The sequence below is a fragment of the Rhea americana genome, unplaced genomic scaffold (assembly GCF_003343005.1).
Source record: "Rhea americana isolate MKP2758 unplaced genomic scaffold, rheAme1 scaffold_43, whole genome shotgun sequence".
Classification (NCBI taxonomy): Eukaryota; Metazoa; Chordata; class Aves; order Rheiformes; family Rheidae; genus Rhea; species Rhea americana.
This window is the reverse complement of record NW_028186568.1, coordinates 1,030,478-1,048,093: the sequence shown is the minus strand read 5'-3', so window position 1 is coordinate 1,048,093 and position 17,616 is coordinate 1,030,478. Positions and strand designations below refer to the sequence as shown.

The following is a 17,616-nucleotide window of genomic DNA, read 5'->3' as shown; positions in this document are numbered from 1 at the left end:
ATGCTCCTCTTCCATCAGCCTGCCTTTGACTCTGCTTTACAGCAGCTACCTGCAGCTACAAGGACCAGGTCTTAGAGGGCATTTTGTAAACAAGTAACTCCTGCTCGTGCCCTGCACTGACAAGGCAATATTCAGACAGCCTCCATGGGGTCTGCAACAGATCTACTACAGCATCCTGTTCAAGAGACAAGTGACTGAGGCCAACRTTGCTGGATTCTGCCCGCCTGTAGGTGGCTGTGCCAGCACTAACACCCATGCAATAAGCTGCACCAGGGGCTGGAATCAGCTGAAAACCAACCTGACAAAAATAAAATCAAATAACCTTTGTTTTCAGTGAAGTTTGGCCTTGTTGACCATGAAACTGTGTGCCGGTCAAGGAGGAGGCAGAGCAGGGAGGATAGGGAGCATCACGGTGAAACTGGCCTTTGCAGCAAAGTTGTGGACTTCAGCTCCAGTAGATCAAGAAATCACAGGCCTGCTGCTTCCCTCCATTCAGGACCCAGAGAGCTGGGCCCAGCTGCAGTGGAGAGCAGACAGATGAATTTTATCCATTGCCTCTTGAACATGGGTACYGCAACAGGCCTTAAGGACTGATTTTGTGCATCACTGCAAGTGCCTGCAGATAGATAAGGGCCCCAGCATGTTGAAATGTAGTAGGCACTCACTGGTCTATGCCCACAAAAACTACAGCTTYGAGACACACATGCATTACTGACTTTTGCTGACACAACAGTGTCACTCAGGTGTATGTAGGGATGCAATCATCTAATTTGAAAAAGCAAGGGCTGCTGGCCAGTTAGTAACCCTGCACTACACAGTTTTCCACCCACTTTGAGCCTAGGGAAGATTCACATTTCCACCCCTGCAAAAGGCAATCCTTACAGTAATCTGCCAGAAAGGCTTGAAAGCAAGAAGAAACTTCGTTCCCAGCAGGTTTCTGTTATTTTCACTTCCCCCTTCCTTTGACACAAGCATCTAGCATAGGAATYAAATTGGTCACTGGATGTGCTAGAAAAGGCAGAGTTGTTTGGAGACGGTGATGTTCTCCCTGGCTAGGGCAGTGGGTTATGGCAATTGCATTAAGTACAGTAACAGAAGGGAAAGCACAAAACTGCTGCAAGCATCTCCAACGCACCCTGCAAAAATCATGTGAAGATGGCTGCTCCACAGCTCCTCCTCCAACACAGCTCTCGGCTCCTTGTTGGGGCTCCCCCAACCACAGGTTTGGCAGCCTCCCATCGGTAGCCCTGGGAGAGAACGGTCAGGTTTCAAAGCTACGACTCGGCAAGGAAGATGGACAGGAACTTTTCAGACCCATATCCCAAATGTCATCACACTATTTTTGTTGAGCATACTAATCAGAGCACAGAGGTCACTGGCTTCCTAAAAGAGGCAGCTGGCAGTGATTCTTAAATCGGAAACTGCAGGTTGTTGGCTTAGGGGATGATCAGTGGCAAAGCATCATCCTTTCTGCATCAAGAGCAGATGGGTCTGAACTGCCCAGTCTCAATCTAAGTTGCTGAACTGCGAGGGGCGAACACCTGGTTCAGCTACCGTGCAGAGGCAAAACAACATGTACGACAACCTCTCCTAGACCACTGTCTTGCTTGAATCTGGGGCCTGCAGGTTGAAAATAAATAATAACCAGTTCCTGATAGGGCAGAGGTTAACTGAAGGGAAGAGCAAGCTGTGAACAAGACTGTGGTGGGGACTTTTGGCTCCAAGCTGAGCAGACTGGGGGAGAAGGGGGAGGAGGAGTTACAATAAAGAAAATACCACTCTCCAGAAAAGGGGTGCAGCAGGTGCAGTGGAGCACACACAAGCCAGTTGGCAGCTGCCAGTTTGGGAAGCAGCTCTGAATTTAAGAGATGCTCTGCGCCAGGCCCTGCGTAGCTTCGTATCTGCTTGGTGACCTAAAGGATTAACAGTATGACAGCAGGAGCAGCAGGTTTCAGTCTCCTCCTGCAGACACATAGCATTCACCCACACAAACACTTGCATTCAGACAAGAGGACAAGATGAGGACCTACCACCCTCCTTCAGATTGCAAAGCAAYGTGGACTGAAAAGCCCCTAAAAGGCTGACTCCTCCCTCACCAGGGACACAGCTGTCCAAAACCACAAAAATACTCCTTCCCAAATCTTCCTATCAAACATGAGTCCATCTGGGGAAAAGGATATGCTGGACAGTAAAAGACTGTAACTGCCTGTTTATGCCATTTGGGATGCTGTTGAAAGAATTTTGGAACAAGCATGGGACTTTTTGGATACTCAAATACTCAATGAGTGAAAAACTCATCTGTGTCCTACAGAGAAACATTTTAGGAAAAAAAAAAAAAAAAGGCAAGCAACTGGCTTCTAACAGGATGACGTAACTGTGGTTTTTCCTCTCCTGATTGTAAGTGCATTTCTGGTTGTTTGCTTTTAAAGCTGTACCCATTAATAATGTGTCTCTATATTTATTTAGAGATATGTCAAAGAAGGAGTGCTTATCCATAGCTCCAGGCAACCCAAGAATTTTAATATATAAACAGCCATATAAGTGAGTCTCATAATTGTCCAACAATAGCTTCGGCAACAAAGAATCCCGTATGCACACCGGCTCTTCTCAGGATGCTCAAGATTCTGCATCCACTTCAGCAGCCAGGGAGAATAAGTAAGTTTTCCAGGAGAACCAGTTCAGGTTATTACAAATCAAATGAAGGAACAAGTTGTTTGCCTTTTCTTAACTTAAAACACACACACACACACACACACACACACAAATGGAGAAACATGGGCCAGATTTTCAAGCAAACTCAGCACATTGCTTGCCTAAATTGCACTTATGTGCAAGAGCATGCAAATTCGCCGTTTCCATGGTCATTTGCCTGAACTGCATCCACATTTTCCTCAAATGCCTCCCTGAACACAACACGACACGCACGAGCAACCTCCCCAGCGTTTCAGAAATCAGCGTACGGCCACGCTGGTGGGAGCAGAGGAAACACCTGCATTCCTCTGCAGCAGCAAGGCAGCCATCGTAATGATGGCTCCAAAAAAAAACCCCACCAAATGCAAAGGTCAGTCAGAGCGCCAGGACTTTGCCAGGCTGAGGAGGCTCCATGGGCACTTGCCAGAAGGGAACCTTATTCCCTCAGGGTTTTATATCTATTTTAGTGCACAGGGTGAAAAAGAGCCAAGTGAAAATAAGTAAACATTATCAGCTTCTGCTACTGCCCTAAAATGCGGGAATAAACAGTGCTCGTTTTAGCCCAGCGGCCGTGAAAACCTCCCGTTGTTGCGGTATCTTTTCCCGCAGGCCCGGAGAGGCGAAGCAGCTGCGGGGAACGCTGCAGCCTGCCCCTCGCGGAGGCGAAGCGGGGTGCCCCGCGGGGCGTGCAGCGACTCCGACCACTCACGGCACCGCGAACGTGCCTTTGCGCGCTGCCAACCACCGCTTYGGGCCCAGCGCTGCTCCCCAGCGCCCTGCCGGAAAGCCAGGAAAAGGCGCTTGCAGAAATAGCCCAGCTTCACGCTAATGTTACCGAGGGCGAAGCTTGGCTCCGCGTGCAAAATGAGTCTGTGCTTACTGAAACCCTACCTGACAGTGGGGGGTTGCTCAAACGGGTCCAAATCCACCTTTCGAGCACATGTTGCCCAAGCTTTTCTAAAGCCCCAGCTCGGGCGAAGCCACCCACAAGGCCGGGCTGAAAACGAGGGGCAAAGCTTGCYGCCAGCCCTGCCTGCTTTGCCCTGCGGCGGGGCCCGCGGAGGTCCTCGCGGAGGGCTCAGGGAAAGGAGCGCGCGCGCGCGGCACGCGCCGCTGGCAGCGCCCGCCTCCGCRAGCCAGCGGGTGACCCTCTGCCCTTCCTGTGCGCTTCCCTCTCGCCCGGCGAACGCAGCAGCAGACATTTCTGGGCGGCCAGCAGCCGCGCGCCCAGCTTCTCCCCCCACCTCGAACGCCGGGGGTGCTTTCGGTGGCCGAGCCGGGGCACGGGATGACCTGGCCTCCCCCGAGCCGGGGCGCGGGATGACCTGGCCTCCCCCGAGCCGGGGCGCGGGATGACCTGGCCTCCCCCGCGGCGGTGCCCCACTGGCCGGCCACTGCTGCCTGCAGCCCCGGGGAGCCGGGTGCACGGAGGCGCCTCGCGAGCGGTAGGCGACAGGAAGGAGGCTCTTCCTCCCAGCTGAAGGTCTTCTTTCCTTTCCTGGCTGCTAATTAAACGCAAAAATTTTGTAATAAATCACCGCCATAGAGAAGGGGAGGGGAAAAAAACCCTCCAGAGTTCAGCTTAGATGTCTTTCTTTTGTAATCCTCCTCCCTCCGCCTATCTGATGCCCGAAGGAAAAATAACAACATGCTTAAAAGGGCCCTTTCTGGTGCAAATCCATGTTCCTCCCTTCCTGCTCTCCTTCTCCGGAGGAGCCCGAGAGGAAAAGCCCTCTGACGGGCTCCCCCCGGGGCGGAGGGGAGCGCCCCTGCTTTGCCTATACTCCCGCYAGGCCTCCGCTTTCCACTTTCCTGATACTCCAAGAGGGGAAAAAGCACATCTCGCGCTCGGCCGGGCTGGTGAAGCCCACCTACGCTTCCCCGCGCCCACTCCTTCCCATCTCCCGCCCCGCGACACCGTCCATCGCCCGGGCACCGGCCGACAACCCCCGCTCCACACAGCGCTGCAGCGCACCGAGCTCCTCGACCCTCAGYGTAACCCCTCTAGGCTCCGCTGGCTCCCGCCGCGGGCAAGGTTTCGGTTTCCCTGCGGCCTGGTGATGTGATCTAGGCAGGATTTATGAGGCTTACAAAAAAGCACAATTAAATCTAATGGGCGATGGAGGCAACTTTTTTTTTTCCGTGCTCTCTTTTCATCGCTGGCCTCTAGGGCCACAGCAACGAGCTCGCCGAAGTCTGCCCCGTGGGCTGGAGCCCGGACCTCTAGCCGAAAAGCCCTGCTCCACCTCTAGTTGAGCTGATTTCCTAAAGCTTTTAAAAATATTTTCTTTCGGTAAGCTGACCGAGAGGCCGTCGACATGGCCGAGCAGCAGTYGGGAGGCCGGCCGTGCTCGAGGGCCTCGCGGGCCCCGTCCAGCGCCGGCTCTGGGACGGACGCGGCCAAGCCGGCGGCGAGGGGCGAGCTCAGCCCCAGCGCCGAGAAGGGCAAAGCCCGGCTCCCAGCTTCGCGCTTTTTGCCCACGTCTAATAACCTGGGCCGCGGCGTTTTTGGAGCCGTTTTCAGCTACGTCATTTCAGGTAACGGAGGCTTTTGTTTTCTAGGCGCCTGCTCTGTAAATCCCCCGGGGGCCGGGTGCCAGCGCGAGCCGGGGTCACGCCGCGTTCAGCAGCGCACGCGCACGTGCGCCCGGCCACGTGCACGCGCCTCTCCCCTCCCGTGGAAACTGCCCTTCGGCTCTCGCGTGCCGTTTTGCCTCATCCAGAGCAAGGGTCGAACAGACAGTCTGTGTTTTTATCTGTGCAGAAACATAGCCCCGGGATTTCCGAATTTGGGGGGGGGAGAATGAGGAGGGTCCAAGCTTAAACCTCTTGCAAAAGTGTAATTTGCAGAGTGCGCTGCACCCTGCCCTCCCAAAGCAGCACCCAGAGCAGCACCCGCTCGGCTCGGCTCGGCTCGGGCACCCTCTGCAAACAGCACTTCCTCAGAGGCTGCCAGCCCGCTTGTATTATTTACTTATTTTTTACTGCATTACTGAAAAAGAGAGAGAGGGAGGGAGGAAAAAAAAAAAAAGTTCAGACTCACACAAGAGGAAATGAAAAGGGAAACTTTGAGATTTCTCATCTCTCCAGAAAGCCCCGGGCCCGGTTGCAGAACTTTGTCATCGTAACTGCTGGGTTTGCGGTTCGCAGCATCACGATCCCGTGAGGCTTTGCATCGGCTCACTCATCCTATCAATAAGGAAGTACAATCGCTTAACCGCAAAGCTAGTTTCTTTTCTGAGCCCTCGTGTTGCCTTAGAAGGTTGTTAAACAAGGCGCTTTCCTGTTTTTGAAACCTGCGCGTCCGTATGGTTTGCAGGTTACTCAAATAACCTTATCGCTTGAAGCAACACTGGCACGAATTTCAAAACTGCTTACTCCAGCGCTCCCCTCCCCTCTCCACACATATCTATTTACTCACAGGGATCCTTATTTACAGTATCTTCTTGCCAACTGCTGACACAGAAGAAAAAAGCCTTGGTTACACATTCAGCTTTATCGTTGAAGTATTCGTGCCAGACAGTGTCCAAACAGCGTTAACTGACTGACCTTAACTCAGGGTAAGCCGCCCAAGAGGGAAACTGCACATCGCAACCTCCTTGCAKAGGCAGGACTACTTTCTCATCGCCACCGTCTAAATCTCCTCACCTTTATCGAGGCTAAAAAGGGCTTTTCACAGAAGACACAGTTTTGTTTTCAGAAAACAAAATGAAGCAGAGCTAGTTCCTTGTAAGATTGTTAACGAAGGAATTACCAGAAAAAGAGATTTGCTAGTAAATGCAAGGCATGGAGTGGCCTGCCTGTAGTAAAAAATTGACCTAAAACTTGTACAGCGTGCAAGTCAAAACTAATTTTTCTCCTGAGAAGGGGAAAACAAAGAAGACTGCAATAGCACAAGGCTGTGCTGTAGAGAGGACCTGGAAAATCCAGAAATTTGCTTCAGTATGTCTGTTTTGCACAGCAGCTTTGGGAAGATCTGCCAAACGTAACAGTTTCATTTGACAGTCATCTTCTGGCTTAACTTCTGAGCTGGCCAGTGGCCATTTCATATTGCACAATAAATGCCTGCAAAATTAATCATAAACTCCCTGCTTGGAAGTCCCAGAGCTGCTCTCCTGAAGTGTACCTGCAGTCTGCTCAGAAACACTGCCAACAGCTCGACTTCTGTTTTCATTAATGGCCCAGCCTGCGAGGACAAACCGTCACAAAAACAACCCATGAACTTTATTCTTCGGCTCCTGCTTCTGTAATCTCTTAGCTAAACCTCCACATACACTTCATGACATCCACACGATAATAATGCTCACAGGCACTTATCTAAACCTCGCGCTTTACAGCCTTTCTCCTCACAATTAACACATAGCTYATGAAGAAAAACAGACGCTGGGGGCCAAAGAAAGACCAAGCGAGAATTGCCTTCAGTTTGACGTATCCTGGTCCTCTTGCTCCAATGAACTTAGTAGCACTGATTCACTAAAGATGTGATAATGTCCTGTGCTGCAACACTGTCCAAATACATGGGTTTTGTTAGAATTAATATAAAAGGTAAAGAGGCCAAAGGGATGAGAAGTTTGCAAAAAGCGCTCGCCCGCCAGCCCTGCAGCGGGAGCTGCGGTGCGTGGGGTCCTGCAGCGCGCGGGGTCCTGCGTGGGGACATCTCAGTTCTGGTCCCGTCCTGGCCCTCGGCTTCCGTGTCCCCTTCTGTAAAATGACTTTCTCTACCACGGCAAGCTGCTTTTCAACGGCACGCAAAAGCCTCTACGCGTTGCCGCTTACCCACAGCACGGCCACAGGGGGCCGGCTCGCGGAGCCGGCGTGTCCCCCGTGCCTCGCCTCTGCGCCCTCCGGGGAAGAAGCAACGCAGTCCCCGCACCGACAGCCTCCGCAGCGGCTTTGCTCCGCTCTGCGCGCTGGCCGAGAGCTGCCGCTCGCGGGGTTCGCAAAACGGGAGAAGCCTCTGAGCRCTACCGGTGCCCAGCAAGCCGCTGGATTTGAACGGGGAGGCCCCGGCCGTACCACCAGCCACTGGGTCCCCCTCAAGAAACCGGCCTCTGAATCCAGAGCGCCGTCGCTCTGTGCGCGGTTCTTCGGTGATTTCAGTTGAATTATTAAACAAATAAATGCACTGCCTTACGGCCATTTTATTTAATTCCTTCTATTTGGTGCTCCTCTTCCAAAGGACTAAATTGAATTGATCATATAAATATCCCAGCAAAATAACAAAGAAACCAAGTAGGATTTAAACATCTCCAGAAGAGACTGTATTTTCATAACATTGCCAACATTTATTTAATAACAAAACACAAAGGAATAAAATTAATGTGATTAAAATCCAAGATAACAACCAACATACATTTTATTGCTGTGTTTTCACTTCTTATTTCTTTTTAACAMGGATAAAAATTAACTTGTGCAACCTCAGCCAGGAAGTGACTGGATCTTTGAACTCTGCCATCTGGCTGGTGGAATCTGTATTTTCGCCGCCTCGGGTTACAGGTTAATCCTGCCAATTTTGATTATTTGTAGAGGTAGCTGGGCTCTCAGAAGCTTTTATAGCCTCTGTCACAGAGAAGACTGCTGCAGAGCAAAGCAAATGCACAAAATGCTCAGGCCAGCTTGGTGAGGACATTGAGGAGGGAGGAAAAAAAAACAAGAAAAAAAAAAAAGAACAAGGCGCTTCTGGCTAGGCTAAAATTATCCTTTTTATTACAAGAGAAGACGTTGCAACATGTGCTGGAGAATTTGCCTCACACTGCAAGTCAGCACAGACAGGAAGGCTGAGCGCTCCCTGCTCAGGGTGGAAATCGAGCTCGAGCCTGCCCGGCAGACGGAGGCACCACGTGATGACAACAGAATCCAGCCCCATCTGCGGATTTGTTCCCAGCCCCCCCGGGCACTTTTCCATCTAGTCTTGCAAGCAGCTGGATCAATTTACTCTTGCCTACGGTGCACTGCACAGGCACAGACTGAAATTATTACTCATGGAAATCCCCTCTGTTTCAGTTCTTTGAACAAGAAATCAGGTAGCTTTCAAGCTCCTGACAATTAATAGCCTTTGGTTGAGGGAGAACAGTGCAAACACGCTGGAAGCTATGGGTTTCAAAACAGCTTGCTTAGTTTCTAATAAATTAAAGGGAGTGGGTGGTGGAGGTACACAGTAATATTATCCAGTAGTGTGTGGTCTTTATTGACGTCAGCAGGACATTTTTTTCTCTCTTTCTCTCTGTCTCTGTCTCTGAAAGAGGCACATGGAGGTTAACTTTGTGACAGAGGTATGTCTCATACAGTTCAGAGAACCTCCAGGTTTCCATCAACAAAGCCAGAGCACAGACACTACCATTCTGTAAATCAGCAATACAAAAATATATGCAAGTCATTTCACAGGAGGAAAAAAATCTGTTGGAAACAGAAATCAGGAGGACTTACTGTACATGTTTCTCTTCATATTGCATGATTAACAGTTCTGACTAAGACAACACTCTTCCGGTGGCTACAAACACATCCTCATCTCAGGTTTTGCTTGAAATAGCATATTTGACCATGACCTCTCTCCACAGCTACTGTGTCCATCCCAGCRTTGCTTTGTGGTGTCTGTGCCTGTGTTTTCTCTGTTTCACAGAATTTTGTTATTTTCTCTGAGGCCTCCATACTGCAGGTTGGATTCATTATACAGTAGCTCTGCATGGAAAATACACCAAGAAGTTCAGCAGGAAAGTTTGTTATGTTTACAGCAGGCTTTTCAAAATGTGATCTCTCTGTATGAGTATTTGCAGGTGTGCACCTCCAACATTTTCATAMACTATTATCTGTGTACTAAATAAAAAAGAGCTGGACAGCAAATAGAATGATGCACATTACCAAACCAAAGTGTTGTAGGTAGGAAAATGGACCCATCCCAGGCCCAAAGATACCACATTCCAAACAAAATGCCATCTTGCAGTGCCCACACTTTCTATGCAAAAAAATATAAAACACAGAGAATATTGAAGCCAAATGTTTTTTTAGAGTTGCAGAAGACAAAGGGGACTTTTTTTATAACAAAAAATGTGCGCTGAAGCTGCTATGCCAGGTTCTGACTCAACAGAGACACATGCATACTTCTCAAAGTGGAAGATTTTTCCAGTAATCTAGTGGACTGAATGAGCTCATCTTGACCCACTGAGCGAGTTTTCTTAATACTCATTCTGAGCAAGAGGACAGCCTTGATTGGTGTTTGCACTCACTTGACTTTTTCCTCGCTCCAGACCTTTGTTCCCTTCATGAAATATCCTTTCCAYTAGGCTTTTCTTAGTAAAAGGAGCAATTTTTTCCTCAGTGTGGCCACAGCACTTGAGTAAATCCCTTTGAGTTATTAAAAATTAGATGTGTTAATGAAACGCTATTGCAGGCCTTGTTGAGTCCCAGGATCACCAAGACAAGCAAGGGAAAAGAGAACTGTCCAAGAAAAAACAGAGATACAYGTTCATTTCACAAAACACCACAAAGAAAGACAGCAGATCGATACACAGAAGGATGAGGGAAATGTGGGAAAGTGGGAGATCATGACTGAACACAAGTAAATTTTATGATCTCTGACTTTGGCACATTACTCTTGTTCTTCCATATCCTTATCTACTGATTTGCTTATGGTCATTTGTGCAACTTAGTGGCACTCTGCCTTCTATTTTGATGGACATTTTGTGTTGCTTTTTTAAATTAAACTACGAAACTGAAATTTGAGGGTTGGGATGCTGCTATAAAGGTTGAAGAAAAAGTCTTGAACCAAGGCATATTTGGCAGGAGTAACCATGATTCCCTTGGGGCCACTGTTACTGTCTGCACCTCCTCGTGGTTCTGCCTTCGGGGAACTAGTCACAGGTTGTCACATAGAAATGTTGCACAATATTACTGTTTTCTGCAGAGGTCCCTCTTCTGCTGAGGTCCCTTTGACAACATTGTCTTTCTGTATTCATTTTCAGCTTTTACCAGCATGTTTAGGGGAAAAAATTACAGGGAATTGAGATCTACCCATAATTATGAATCAGCACAGCCGTGCAAGCAGGTTAATAGAGCCCGTATCTCCAAGCTGCCGCTCCTGAATTTTAGCCATTAATCTATGTTCTCTTCTTCCTGCCAATGGAAAGTACCTATTGCTTCACACAGAAGGCAAAGAAAATTACCCRGCAGATGCTGAAAGAAAAGGAGAGTTTGTGAACATGTAACTCTGCTAAGCAGTATTTTCATTTAAACAAAAACATGCTTCCATTTTCATATAAAATAGGCACAGCCCCGACTATCACCTGCTTTCTTCTACTATCTCTGCAAAGTGTATGAAAGGCAAATCAGASGCCTGTCTACATTGTTTAAGTTATTCTAATTGAACATTTTTTAAAAAAACTCAGCTGTGGCTATAACGGTCTGCGACGTGATTTGCCCAGCCACAGTAGAGAGGTTGAAAGGAAATGCACAGGGGCTCTCCAGTTCTCTTTTACAGCTATGTTTGGAAATATGGTGAAGTCCTGGCCACACTCTGTAAAGCTATCTTCAGACAGTGTTTGGCCACCAGACTATGTGAAAGAAGAGCTCAAGCCCAGGTTTTAAGTCCAAGCAAGGAGGGCCTAAAGATGAGTAAAATAGCCCCGCTTGCTCAGTTTGGGCTGAAGTTGCCAACATACAGGGGTTTTGTGACATAGACTCAGATGAAAGCTGCCAACTCATTTTGTGCTGGCCACCAAACAGCCACCAGCTGGTCGTCATGGGTCTGAGTCACCAGCAGTCTGGGCAAGATTGGACTGCTTACCTGCTGGTGAGAGTTCGTTGGTAGGAACGAGAGCAATGGCTCCTTCACCACTTGGCTAAATGCAAGTGAAAATGTTACGCATCCCATGAGCTGGCCACTTGAAAATGTCTTTTGTGATTGCTCCAGCTAGGCAGAGGGCTGCATACCTCAACAGGTAATCAAGATGTCCCTTTACAGARACGTCACTGAATTATTATTATTGCTCTCTTTCTTTACAAAGCCTTCAAAGAGCTTTCCAAGATGGTATTTTTGTGACTAAATAAAGGTCAGAGTTCCTGCTATGATAAATCAGAGCTGGTTAGAGGGCAGGTTCAGCTGACGGAGTCATCTGATCTGTGCAGCTGTGCACAAACCCTGAATTAGTTCCCTTCTTGTACCTCTTTCAGGCTATCTGAAAGCTCAGACATCTGTTAGTTCCTGAATTACAGAGTGCATGCAATAACGGACGTACCCTGCTCTAGTATGCTTGTGTTTATTATCTTCCAAGTTTTGCATTGACTACACACCAACTGGACCACAACTTCCGGTCACTGAATCTTCTATAAGCAGCTGTGTTTGCTGCTAGAACGAATGCTGACTTCATAAATATGAGTGGCTTCCCTTCCAAAAAAATATAAAAATAGAGAAGGAAGACATGTGCATTTCCACCTTTTCTGTCTTGCCAAATCCTCCCCTTGAAGGACTTTGCATAGTTCTGTAAGTAACATCATACCTGCAGCAAGCACAGCATGCACAAACAGTAACACTGGGCACTGGGCAGGTCTCCAAGTTGCACAGCAAACTCAGGCATCATCACGTTCTGTGAGTTGCACGCACGCTGAGGTTAAATAGCAACTGGAAAACTTCACAACGGTTCACAGGATAGCGCAAACCTTTGTTCTGCCAATGGAGTGCGCAGGATGTACATAAAGGGGGACAAAACCAAATGCTCCACCACTCTAGTACCACTGCTAGTAGAAATGCTCTAGGATCTTTAATAACCTTGAGAAGTAAGATCACATCAACTAGGCAGAAAACATGTGGTTCTAAAAGTTTTCTGGAGCTCAATTTAAATCCTGACTCAGCAAAAAGAGAAGCACCCCTGCGGCACCAGCACCGTTTCCTACTGCACCTTCTGGACACCGTGTCGAGCAATGACATAAATAGCAGTGAGGTGCGTTTTTTCACTTGTATCGTGATGTCAGTTTGAATCCCGTTACACTTCTTCCCTGCCCTTTCTCCCATCCATCTTTGCTTGGCCTCTGCTGGGCCTTTTGCACTTCCCTGTAAGAGAGCTGTTGCCCTTTGCAAAGGCACTGAATCATCGTGTGCAACAGCCATCTGCCTCGCAGGAAACCGCAGGGTGCTAGACCTCGAGCAAGCAGCTCGGCGCAGTGGCCTTTCTCTCCAGACCGTAAGATACCACCCCAGGGCAGGCGGCAGCCGGGGTCCCTCCCAGCAGTGCCCGGGACCCCGGGGACAGGGTCCCGTGGTGAGCCGCGCACCCTGGCCTCGCTACTGCCATCCCAAGAATGAGCCTTTAATCCCCTCCGCTGCGATCTCTCGCCGGCAGCGCCGAGCTGTACCGCTTTGACCTTTTCACTGAGATGTGCCTGGACGTCTCGGCTCTCTATAGCCTCAGCAACGAGAGCGAGCGGGGCTGACCAGCTCATCAAAATAGACTCCACTTTAAAGGTCAGGGAGGCACAGTGTGCTACTGTCTTTCAGAGGGCTGCCAGACATGGAAACTCGGTGATCGTCTTCCCATGACAATGGCTGCAATTACTACTTGAAAATGGTACAAATGTAATCCTATTAATATAACAATTTTCAGATTGTAATGCTGTGGTCCCAGATGCTGCTCTGAAAGGCACACAGAATACTCTGTGCAGTCTCCTCTCCAAGGCGCGCTAAGAAGGATCCACGAGAAGCTGACTTTTAAGGCTGACTGCCTCTCAAAGCTAATTATTCCTGCATTCATAGGGCCAAATTCTTATGTTCCTTGTAAGCCAGTTGGGTCTGGTTGAAAGAAAGAGTAAAGAAAAATCCTAGAGACTCGGAAGTTGTAGASACATAGCAAAAAACAAAACTTAAAGCATGTGAGCACCTCTCCCAACCATACACAAACTGCTTCCGTATTTTACAAGTTTTGAAAAGCATGCATACAAGCTTTGTGAAGCAGCAAATCTGACCCTAAAGTCATCCAAAACCCAAGATCAAATACTCCTGATTAGTTGAGACATAGATGACATCATCTCCAAAAGGTTCCTTCACTTGTATTAACCGAAAGGTAAGTATTTTTAAAGCGTAACAGAAGTCCTGAAAACTCACTCTGTGTGTGAGGAAACACAATGCAAAATGGAGATCCCCACAATGCCCTCAGTATGAGTGAGAAGCAAAACACCCTCAGTTTTCTATACTTAAGGGTTAGAATAACCCTGTCTGAACCACAGTCAAAAACTCCACAGCCCGTGAGGTATCAGTTTTCAGGAAAAAAAAAAAAAAAAAAAAAAAAAGAGAGAGAGAGAGAGAAGTCTATTCCTTGGCCTCTGTGCCTTTTCTCTGTCCTCCAGCTCTCCTCCTTCCAAAGGCACCCACAGCCACTTGTATCCTGCCTGGAAACTGCAGGCATAGGATTGGTACAAGGCTGGAGGGCTTTTTTACTGTTGTCTAAGAATTTCTGCAGTTTAAGGACTGAAAGATCCTTCTGATCTCCATCACATCCCCATCAGGTACAGAAATATTATGATCCTCCATTTACAGCAGAAGAATGAGGACAAAGACCCTAAAGGCTCACCTAGGGACAACTGCAGTGGCTCCCATCCCAACTATCTGCCTTGCCCCTATGCTTTGGGCTTCTGCAATACTGTTTGTTACACGTASTTCACACATTGATGTGTCAAAGTAACCTGGTACCAGTTTCAACTTATCATAACATCTCAGAAGGCTGGACTGTGGGCGCTAACAGGAGAGCCCAGGTTTGCTCACTTATCCCTGTTGTAGGCACAAGGGCTATGTTTACAATAGCAAGACATGCACTTGAATAGGAGCAGACTTAAGGCAAGGCACTTGGGGCTGAGGACGTGACATCCACACCACACACATTTTGGAGGATTGCTTTGGACTAGTTGTAGCCTTGTCCTACGGACTGAACATCCATAGGAGCTGGGAAGCATACGGTGTGATCCTGGAGAGCATCGTGTGGCTCAGTTTCCTCCAAAACAAACCCAGTTTATGCACTCTGAGRCCACCCCCAAGGTGAACCAAAGCAGAGTCAGTGGGAACAATCAGGAGGTTTGCTCCAAAGAGCCTTCCCAGTCTGAACTGAGATGATAGCACGGGCGCACCCAACCTCGTTCTTCTGCCCTGGGCGCAGAACTGGAAGAGAAGTGGCAAGCGCTAGGCAGAGCCCCGGGCACCACTGCTGACTGGCTGCTGTTTAGCTTTTAYGGCAGGACCAGGTGGATCCAAGCTCTCTGACACAACACAAGCACAGAGGGCACCGACTGTGGAAAGGAAGGAGAGGGATCGTGGATATAGCAGATATATCCACAAGCACCACAGGGAGAAAAGGGTGCTTGGCTAGTGGCAGAAGCCAAGCAACATCTAGTCAGTATATGGTGCCCTGAAATAAAACTAACCATCCACCCTCCTCCTCCGCTGGGATGAACAGCYCCGGATGTCACGGATGGAGGCCGACAGTGGCACAGTATGTCCAAGACAATGTGCTTGCCAATGATGCAGAGGAAGATGGATATAAATGCATCTGCTTGTGTAGACTGTGATCCCAAGCAACAGGACAGGGTTTAGCCCTACCAGCCCTCCATTCCCTGCCCACACTGCCATCCTGCAGGCCTCAGCAATGGAGGAGGAAGGTGTGTCTCAAGCCATAGTGCTCAGTGCACAACAGTGTGACTAATTCACTTCCTTCAGCTGTTTTAGATAAAACAAGACAACAGAGAGCACACAGTGCAGTGCAGGGCTAACTTCATCTTCCTGCAAGACACAGCTATGAGATGAGACAGGGAGATGCACTTGAGCCCTGTCCTCCGCAAGGAGCAGCTAGCTGTGCAGGCTAGCGTGCAGTCTGAGCAACTCTAGAAATGAGCTATTATAGGGATATGAAACCTTGTCATTATGAAAGCTGGGGGTAATGGCACATGCTAAGGCAGGGGGTTCTGCTGTGATTGCACTGCCAGCACAAGACACAACTTGCTGCATGCTCCTCCAGGATGGGAAGAGTCTAGGTGCCCAGCTTGCCTGCTCTACGGCACCTTCAGGGAGAGCTCTCCTGGGGATCACCAGCCACTGGAAGACTCCAGACGCAGTTCCCATTCTCCACCAAGCCAGGGCAGCTAAGCAACCCAGCTGGACCATTCTCACAGTACGGCAGCCTGCCACACTGCTGCAGGTTAACCCCTTTGGGTTGGGGTTTAGACACCTCCTTGTAGTAGTGCGTTGTGGTTTACTTTAAGGAGGTACTGATATCCTGGTCTAAAGTGTTGCTGTAGTTGCAGAAATGGATTCTCTGTGGCTAGACATCTACATTAAAAGCATTCTCAAGTGAGGCTCAGATAAAAACAGCAAAAGTGTTAATTTACAAAACCCAAAATAGATAGCAGTTACATAAGCTTATAAGATAYACCCATAGGCAGGATTATACACACTGGCATGCGAAGGACCAGACTGTTAGACATGAAAGGGTTTTCTTTTCCACTGCACAGCTCTCTCTGCCTGCTTAAACCTGGTGTCTGCTTAGTGACCCCCAGCAAYGCCTGAATAGGGCAGTTGCAAAGAAAATCATGTTGGACTAAAACAGTGGAGGAAATACTAGTCAGTCAAGGGGTAGTTGCATTATAAACATTTAAGAAAATGCATCAGAGCAATGGACTGARGACAAAAAGGGTTAATGCTTGTTTTTAGAGATCTACAGAACTTAACTAGACATACATTTGGCTTTATAGGAAAACAGAAAGATAGAAAGATAAAAGCAATCACTTGTGGCAAGACATATGTTGTAAAATAAGGAAGATACCAGGCAATGCTAGTTTTGAGTTTCATGAATAAAGTAGGGCCATTTCCAACAGMCAGATGCCCATTAAATGTTATTTTTGGACACTACTTTAGAAYTGACTTGGAGGGAAGTGCGACATTTCTGAGTCACCTCCACCACTTCCTGCAACACCTGGAGCTTACTTGAAGGACTCTCATTTAGATACTGAGAATTTGCTCACTGYTCAGGGTGAAAATAACACAATTTACTTTCATTTTTTTCTCCAAAGCTCTGCTGAAAGTATCATCTGTGATGCAACAACAGATTAGTGCAGATACAGTGCCCACATGCAGTTCACACAGCATGATGAAAGAGCAATTTAAAAGTAATCAGTCATCTGTTACTTCTCCCAGGAGGTAATCAGCAGTATGTAACTGCTTTCTCCTTGGATCCGGTAAGCAGTGATAAGACAATTTCCTTTTTGAAGATGCCTGAACACCCCATCCTGCATCCTGAGCACTGATCGAGCATTTCACTGTTTCCTCTGACTGCACAGTAAGCTGTGGCCTCCTCAACCTCTAACGCATGTGGCAGCAGCTGTGGCGTAAACAGCAATCGTTTTGAAGGAAAGCTCTGAATCTCTGCTTTCGTGAAGGATCCAGTGATCTCACCTGTGTTTTTGGTGTCTTGGCCTGCTCATGTCAGATCAACTCAGGAAGACAGAACGCAAAGCCCCGATATGCCAACAAATTAAATGAAGAGGAATTCAAAAGAAAAGCTAATTCTCAATTTTTAAAAAAATACATAAAAATTTCCTCAGTTTTGTATTTAGCTTATTTTTACAAATTTCCTCTGTTTTTAAATATTTAAATACTCCTCTTGCTGGAGATGTAAAACTCTGATGAATTCCTATTACATGAAACCATTTAGGCTCTAAACCCCATTTTCTTATTTTGTGTATTAATAAGGTATGGACAGATTTTCCACCTTGCTGTTATGTAAATTGCACAACATTTCATACGCAATGCAAAAACATTTGCAGTGTTTCTTTCAAAAGCCAAAGCTGGATAAAGAACATTTTGGCGCTACGAAGACATAATTTTTTATTAAAACCAGTTACAGTTGCAAAGGATCAACCACTTAAACTTAAATGTCTTCATAAGCAGGGCATCTA

The 17,616-nt window shown here is 47.9% G+C and overlaps 1 long non-coding RNA gene across 1 annotated transcript in view; it reads right to left on the bottom strand.

Moving 5' to 3' along the window:
• The window catches only part of LOC146589858 (uncharacterized), a 78,861-nt gene that overhangs the window by 22,319 nt on the left and 38,926 nt on the right, over positions 1–17,616 (bottom strand). The window lies entirely within an intron of this gene.